Below are 9,001 nucleotides of genomic sequence, written 5' to 3' on the forward strand. Positions count from 1 at the left end.
TCGGGGCACCCTGCCCTTCCAGATAAATTTGCTTATTGGTTTTTCTATTTCTGAAAAATAAGTTGTTGGGATTTTGATTGGTATTGCATTGAATCTGTAAATCAATTTAAGTAGGATTGACATCTTAACTATATGTAGTCTTCCAATCCATGAACACGGGATGCCCTTCCGTCTATTTAGGTCTTCTGTGATTTCTTTTAACAGTTTTTTGTAGTTTTCTTTATATAGGTTTTTTGTCTCTTTAGTTAAATTTACTCCTAGGTATTTTATTCTTTTAGTTACAATTGTAATTGGAATTCGTTTCTTGATTTCCCCCTCTGCTTGTTCATTGCTAGTGTATAGAAATGCTACAGATTTTTGAATGTTGATCTTGTAGCCTGCTACTTTGCTGTACTCATTTATTAGCTCTAGTAGTTTTGTTGTGGATTTTTCCGGGTTTTCGACGTATAGTATCATATCGTCTGCAAACAGTGATAGTTTTACTTCTTCCTTTCCAATTTTGATGACTTGTATTTCTTTTTCTTGTCTAATTGCTCTGGCTAGAACATCCAACACAATGTTGAATAATAGTGATGATAGTGGACATCCTTGTCTTGTTCCTGATCTTAGGGGGAAAGTTTTCAATTTTTCCCCATTGAGGATGATATTAGCTGTGGGTTTTTCATATATTCCCTCTATCATTTTAAGGAAGTTCCCTTGTATTCCTATCTTTTGAAGTGTTTTCAACAGGAAAGGATGTTGAATCTTGTCAAATGCCTTCTCTGCATCAATTGAGATGATCATGTGATTTTTCTGCTTTGATTTGTTGATATGGTGTATTACATTAATTGATTTTCTTATGTTGAACCATCCTTGCATACCTGGGATGAATCCTACTTGGTCATGATGTATAATTCTTTTAATGTGTTGTTGGATATGATTTGCTAGAATTTTATTGAGGATTTTTACATCTATATTCATTAGAGAGATTGGCTTGTAGTTTTCTTTTTTTGTAATATCTTTGCCTGGTTTTGGTATGACGGTGATGTTGGCTTCATAGAATGAATTAGGTAGTTTTCCCTCCACTTCGATTTTTTTGAAGAGTTTGAGGAGAGTTGGTACTAATTCTTTCTGGAATGTTTGATAGAATTCAGATGTGAAGCCGTCTGGTCCTGGACTTTTCTTTTTAGGAAGCTTTTGAATGACTGATTCAATTTCTTTACTTGTGATTGGTTTGTTGAGGTCATCTATGTCTTCTTGAGTCAAAGTTGGTTGTTCATGTCTTTCCAGGAACCCGTCCATTTCCTCTAAATTGTTGTATTTATTAGCGTAAAGTTGTACATAGTATCCTGTTATTACCTCCTTTATTTCTGTGAGGTCAGTAGTTATGTCTCCTCTTCCATTTCTGATCTTATTTATTTGCATCCTCTCTCTTCTTCTTTTTGTCAATCTTGATAAGGCCCATCAATCTTATTGATTTTCTCATAGAACCAACTTCTGGCCTTATTGATTTTCTCTATTGTTTTCATGTTTTCAATTTCATTTATTTGTGCTCTAATCTTTGTTATTTCTTTCCTTTTGTTTGCTTTGGGATTAGTTTGCTGTTCTTTCTCCAGTTCTTCCAAGTGGACAGTTAATTCCTGCATTTTTGCCTTTTCTTCTTTTCTGATATAGGCATTTAGGGCAATAAATTTCCCTCTTAGCACTGCCTTTGCTGTGTCCCATAAATTTTGATATGTTGTGTTTTCATTTTCATTCACCTCGAGCTATTTGCTAATTTCTCTAGCAATTTCTTCTTTGACCCACTCATTGTTTAGGAGTGTGTTGTTGAGCCTCCACGTATTTGTGAATTTTCTGGCACTCTGCCTATTATTGATTTCCAACTTCATTCCTTTATGATCCGAGAAAGTGTTGTGTATGATTTCAATCTTTTTAAATTTGTTAAGACTTGCTTTGTGACCCAGCATATGGTCTATCTTTGAGAATGATCCATGAACACTTGAGAAAAAGGTGTATCCTGCTGTTGTGGGATGTAATGTCCTATAAATGTCTGTTAAGTCTAGCTCATTTATAGTAATATTCAGATTCTCTATTTCTTTATTGATCCTCTGTCTAGATTTTCTGTCTATTGATGAGAGTGGTGAATTGAAGTCTCCAACTATTATGGTATATGAGTCTATTTCCCTTTTCAGTGTTTGCAGTGTATTCCTCACGTATTTTGGGGCATTCTGGTTCAGTGCATAAATATTTATGATTGTTATGTCTTATTGTTTAATTGTTCCTTTTATTAGTATATAGTGTCCTTCTTTGTCTCTTTTAACTGATTTACATTTGAAGTCTAATCTGTTGGATTTTAGTATAGCCACTCCTGCTTTTTCTGGTTGTTATTTGCATGAAATATTTTTTCCCAACCTTTCACTTTCAACCTATGTTTATCTTTGGGTCTAAGATGTGTTTCCTGTAGACAGCATATGGAAGGATCCTGTTTTTTAATCCATTCTGCCAATCTATGTCTTTTGATTGGGGAATTCAGTCCATTGACATTTAGTGTTATTACTGTTTGGATAATATTTTCCTCTAACATTTTGCCTTTTGTATTATATATATCATATCTGATTTTCCTTCTTTCTACACTCTTCTCCATACCTCTCTCTTCTGTCTTTTTGTATCTGACTCTAGTGCTCCCTTTAGTATTTCTTGCAGAGCTGGTCTCTTGGTCACAAATTCTCTCAGTGACTTTTTGTCTGAGAATGTTTTAATTTCTCCCTCATTTTTGAAGGAAAATTTTGCTGGATATAGGAGTCTTGGTTGGCAGTTTTTCTCTTTTAGTAATTTAAATATATCATCCCACTCTCTTCTAGCCTCCATGGTTTCTGCTGAGAAATCTACACATAGTCTTATTGGGTTTCCCTTGTATGTGATGGATTGTTTTTCTCTTGCTGCTTTCAAGATCCTCTCTTTCTCTTTGACCTCTGACATTCTAACTAGTAAGTGTCTTGGAGAACGCCTATTTGGGTCTAATCTCTTTGGGGTGCGCTGCACTTCTTGGATCTGTAATTTTAGGTCTTTCATAAGAGTCGGGAAATTTTCAGTGAAAATTTCTTCCATTAGTTTTTCTCCTCCTTTTCCCTTCTCTTCTCCTTCTGGGACACCCACAACATGCATATTTGTGCGGTTCATATTGTCCTTGAGTTCCCTGATACCCTGTTCAAATTTTTCCATTCTTTTCCTGATAGTTTCTGTTTCTTTTTGGAATTCAGATGTTCCATCCTCCACATCACTAATTCTATCTTCTGTCTCTTTAAATCTATCATTGTAGGTATCCATTGTTTTTTCCATCTTTTCTACTTTATCCTTCACTTCCATAAGTTCTGTGATTTGTTTTTTCAGTTTTTCTATTTTTTCTTTATGTTCAGCCCATGTCCTCTTCATGTCCTCCCTCAATTTATTGATTTCATTTTTGAAGAGGTTTTCCATTTCTGTTCATATATTCAGCATTAGTTGTCTCAGCTCTTGTATCTCATTTGAACTATTGGTTTGTTCCTTTGACTGGGCCATATTCTCAATTTACTGAACTTGGACCATTATCTTCTGCTGCTGGCATCTGGGCATTTAATCAGATTTCCCTGGGTGTCAGACCCAAAAAGGTTGTAAGATTTTTCTGTGAAATCTCTGGGTTCTGTTTTTCTTATCCTGCCCAGTAGGTGGCGCTCATGGCACACGTTTGTCTCACATGTTTGGAATGGATCCGCCTGGTCACCGATCTCCGTTGGCCTGGGGATTTCCGATCCAATTCTCTCCGTTGGTTCAGGGGGCCTCGCGTGGTGGGGGCATCAGCTGCCGCGGCTTGGGGGGACCCTGTGACTGGTCGCTGGCCACAACGGGCTCGGGGAATTCGCCACCTGACCAGGAAGTCGCCCACGGGGGAGGGGCGTCGGTCACCAGCCACCGCGGCCTGTGAAATTCCCCACCAGACCAGGAAGCCGCCCACGGGGGAGGGCCACTGTGGCTTGGATAGCCCTCTGATCCGAGACTCATAGCCGTGGACTCGAAGCTGCCCGCAAAAGAGGGGCGCTGGCTGCCTCGGGTTGGGAAACTTGCCTCTCCGAGACTCTCAGCCGGCCCGGGAAGGAGGGAGGGAGTAGCTCCGTCTGCCGCAGCTTCCATCTCTTTCTTATATGATACCAGGTTCCTACTGGATTGCATGGTTCCTTTCCTTTCTGAATATAAATCCTTAATTCAAAACCAATATGATAATGCAGAGGATTCAGATGTTGTACTCAGATGGGCACCTTATTTATACAGATCAGAAATTGTTTACAATAATGTCCAAAACAGTCACTGAATGATTCCTGCAATCTTACATTTGCAACCAGTACTGATTGTGAGCATAGAAACATTTCATTACACCCTCACTAGTATCAGGTATCTTACCTGTAACTTTTACTGTCTCAGTACATGAAAGACGCCCAGTGTGGATCCAGGAAACTTATAACTGCTCCTTCTCCCCTGTGTACTTGCTCCTCTAAAGACCTCAGGGATTTATACCATGGAAAGATTCTGCAAAGGCAATTAAACCTGTGTTGACTCATTTCTGAGAATCTTGCTCAAAGTAAGAGAAGGGAAATTTTTTTAAAAGATGAATATGATATATTGATAATCTATTCTTTAGAAAATATTTGCCTAGAACTTTATTTAATTGTCAAATAACTCTTTGAAATATATCTTGCAGTTCACATATAGACAAAAACATGTTCGGGTGCAGTCAATGATTTTGTCCAAGGTAAACTCAAAACTTCCACACAATTAGGATTATAAACTGAGATAACCAAGTTGTAAAACTCAAGGTGTATCCTGTTTACCAAGCAAAATTTAGAAATGCATATGCTTGACTATCTATCCAGCTATAACTATACTGATTTAGATATGGTCGTTCCTTATCTTCAATATCAATATGATAGATTTTGTAGAAACATGTGCCCTCACTCCGTATAGAAGCATTACCTGATTAAGAAGTGAAAAGAATGGTTTCATATTGAATTACATCACTAAAAGTTTGCTCGTTTCTCCATTATATGTGACCATGATACTTAGTGAGCTCTTAGTGTGGGCCAGACACTCTTTCAACTGGTTCAGAATTTTCACTTCATTTCATCATTCACAATAATCTTGTGAAATAAAGGTAATCATCATTCCCAGCTACACGAGTTATCTGAGACACAGAAAGTGTTGCACATACAATAGACAAGGTGGCAAATGTGTAGGTTGAGAAAACCAAAGTTCCAAACCCTTTCTCCTAGTATGTTTAAACTGTCTCCAAAACCACAACTCTGTCCAACATTAACTGTGCTCTAGATTCTCTGCCAGGCACCAAGGACACAGGATTGATCTAAGGCAAGGGCATATTTTATAGAATGAAGACAAATCTTGCTAACAAGTAAGCACAACAGGTCATGATCAAATTGTTATGTGTAACAGGTCATGATCAAATTATCATAACTAACGTGAGAGACAGGCCAAAAAGAAGAGTCTGTCATGTAGGGGCAGTGACAAAGCACAGTGTGTGCTCTGAGAGGTTTAATGTAGGAAGAGGATGCATACATTTGTCCTTAAGCAATGGCTGGACACTGGCCATGTGATAGGGGACATCTCTGACAAAGGAGTCCATGATAATCAAGGCTGAAGCAGGTAATGGAATGGAGGGTAGAGGAACTCCTGGAAATTTGGCTCGTCTGTCCAGAGTACAGGGTGTATTTGTGGAAGGAATAAAGATAAAGTTAGGTGAGATCACAGAACTCTTTATACCACACTCAGAATTGTTTAATATTCCCTGATCTTGCTTGAACTAAAAATCTCTAGCCATTCTGTACTTTTTACAGACTAGTACCAGAAAACCAGGGACAAATAGTCACATAATACACAGTCTGAGATTGAAATATACAGACAGTTGATATTTCATAATAGAATGGGCTTGTGTGGGAGGCAGTTTCCAAGTGAGCAGCAGATTATCTTTTGTGTACTAAAGGTCTTGGGAACCATGAGTTAGAAATGACAGGCCTGTGTGCTTCAAGAAGAGTCAAACCCGAGGTTAGTGTTGTAGTGGCGATAGCACAGGTCAAGCAGATGTCTCACTTCCCACCATCTGTGAGGCTTTAAAGAAGGGATTTAATTTCTTTAAACCTTCAGTTGCCTCCATGTAAAAGACTAATAGCTGTAATTACTAGTTGTGGCTTTTGTATTTTTAAAAGTGATGATATTATTTTTTATTTCTGTATAGTCTTTGGTGGAGTTCACATTTCATTCTTTATCCATGTGTGTATCCCATTACTGCAGCACCATTTGTTGAATTTTTCATTTTTGGGGTTTTTATTTGTTTGCTTGTTTGTTTGTTTTTTGAGGAAGTGCATGGGCCAGGAATTGAACCCAGGTCTCCCAAAAGGCAGGCAAGAATTCTACCATCTATCTACCCTTGCACACTCTAAAAGCAATGATGTTTTAAAACTACTTAGCAGAGAGCTTGAAGCATGGGAAAATTTCAATAAATCACTGGTCTTCTGATTCAGAGATAGCAAGCACCACCTAACAGATTGCTAAAATCTCATATTCGAGACCTCTCTCCTTACAGTTAGAATTTAGTTGATAAAGTTTGTTCAGGGAATCTTCTATCTACCAAATTGCCCACAATTATTAGAATGACAGCAGCATTATTTTATAGAGGAGAGAAGATGAAAGGAAATATCATACAAGTAAGTTTTTTGCAGAATATTATACAATTTGGGGAGAAAATATGGGTTGGTGAGCATTGGTATGGCATCAGACAGACCTGAGTTGATTTCTAATTCTAACCCTTACTCTAATTCTAACCCTTACTAACTTCATACCAATAATCATTAATTTAATCTTCCAAGAAATCACATGCCATTTAATGCATTTCTAATCTATAATAACACATTCCTTAATAGATTGCAGGAAGATGTAAAAGACATTGTTTATTTAAAATCTTAGCAGACTTTCTGACATACAATAACAGATACTATGCATTGAGAATTTAATATTACATTGGATATAAATGTTATATAATTGTCAACTCATAGAATTGTTATTATTATGCAAAAGATTGAAGATGGTAAATATTGCCTCTTTTTCCCTTCTGTATTCTCTTAAATACTCTAGTGCTTTTATCTCCCAGGTCTTGATAACCCTAAATTATTCATTATGGGGCCCCATTGACAGTTGGAAAATATGCTAACTGTAGCTAAACTTAGGAATTTACTCTTTATGCTTAGTTCCCAGGACATTACTCAGACTTTCTCAGTTCTGTTTATAGTAATAAGATAACAGCATCAAGAACACCCTGTGGCCCAGTGAATCAGTGTCTTCCTCCTCAAGGACAAAATTTGACATTCTTGAGGATTAGCTAAGAAAAGTCCATGTTTAAACCAGACTCCTAGTACTGTGCTCTTTTTCTCACCATTTCAGTTATTGATTAGACCCATTTCTGTAATCCCTAAAACTATGTAAATATCAGCCTCATCACCTGGACATGTTCCTGAAGTAGAAGAGAACATGCAGTTAATGAAAACATCTTTCTACTATGAACATCTGTAACTCTTCCTGCTGGAGAAGCTCACTTGTTTTAGTGTTTCAGTGGACACTGCCTTCAGACTGGCTCTGTTGCACAGCACTGAAGGGTATCGATGGAACCCTGGAATGTATCATTCTGCTTTCCAGAGGACCAACGATGTTGTGCTATGACTGTACAAAAAACATACCTCCTGGAGCTATGATTGTCAGACAGATACAATTAGAACCTAAAAAGATGCAATTGGCACTAAGGCCTACTCCTATGAGGTGACAACATGTATAATATTGTAAGCCAAACACCCACTGCAGCTCAAGGTGAAACTTGTACATTGATTAGTATTAAGTGCTGTCCTATAAATAATATAACTCCACTATACTACATCATATGCAAAGAAATATTGAACATGTTAAAAATCTTAGCAGATAACTCATTTTCTAAATAATTTGTAGATTGCCTACAAAATAGAGACAGCTCTCTCAAAGTCTGCTTTTATTTTGCTTGGCATAATAAAATTGCTTAATTGCATTTGTAAATTTATGTCTAAAGCATCTTCCAAAATAATATAAACATTTTCTTTGCCCATGATCAGCAGAGGGTAACTACAGAAGAATGAAACTTTTGCCCATTTTTATTATGTGAAACATGCTCCCACATGTCTTCTTAAGAATGAGAAGAATAAAAATGCAAGGGGGAAATTAATAGCTGGAAAATATGCTCACCCAGGCTGAGCTTAGCAATTTATTCTTGATACTTAATTCTCAGGATATCCCCCTAACCTTCTTAGTTCTGCTTATAGGAATAAGATAGCAGAATAATATTAAGAACACCCTGTGTCCCAGTGAATCAGTGACTTCCTCCTCAAAGGACAAAAGTTTGGCATTCCTGAGGATTAATAAGAAAATTTTCATGAAGACCCTACACATAACAACTTGCATGTCAATGTCATTATCAAATCACTGAAACTGAAACACAAGATGTGCTTGAGATGACACAGGATGGGACATTGCCCATGCCCTTCTCACAAAGATCCAACATCATCACTGACCTGATGAGAATGAATCATGTTGACATTACTTACTTTTTGATTCCTAACCCCTTCCTTTTACCTATAAAAATCCTAAATCACAGCCCCACTTTGAACTAGTTTGGGTAAGATTCCCACAGTTCCTTGCACAGTGCACTTGCAATAAATCACCTTCCCACTGAGAAACATGTTTCTCCTTTGTAGATCTGGGTCAAGTGGGCCCTTGTATAGAAAATGCCATGCTTACAGTAACACCTCTCCTTATTCTCATGATTTATTTGTTTTTCTAGTCTATTATACATTCCTTTAAAAATGTTTTGGAACTTTTATTGGGTAGTATATTCCTTTGGGAAACTTAACTCAGTGATTATTCTCACTAGAAAATGAGTAACTCCATAGCATACACAAAAGAG

This window comes from Tamandua tetradactyla, chromosome 4, assembly GCF_023851605.1.
Source record: "Tamandua tetradactyla isolate mTamTet1 chromosome 4, mTamTet1.pri, whole genome shotgun sequence".
Lineage (NCBI taxonomy): Eukaryota > Metazoa > Chordata > Mammalia > Pilosa > Myrmecophagidae > Tamandua > Tamandua tetradactyla.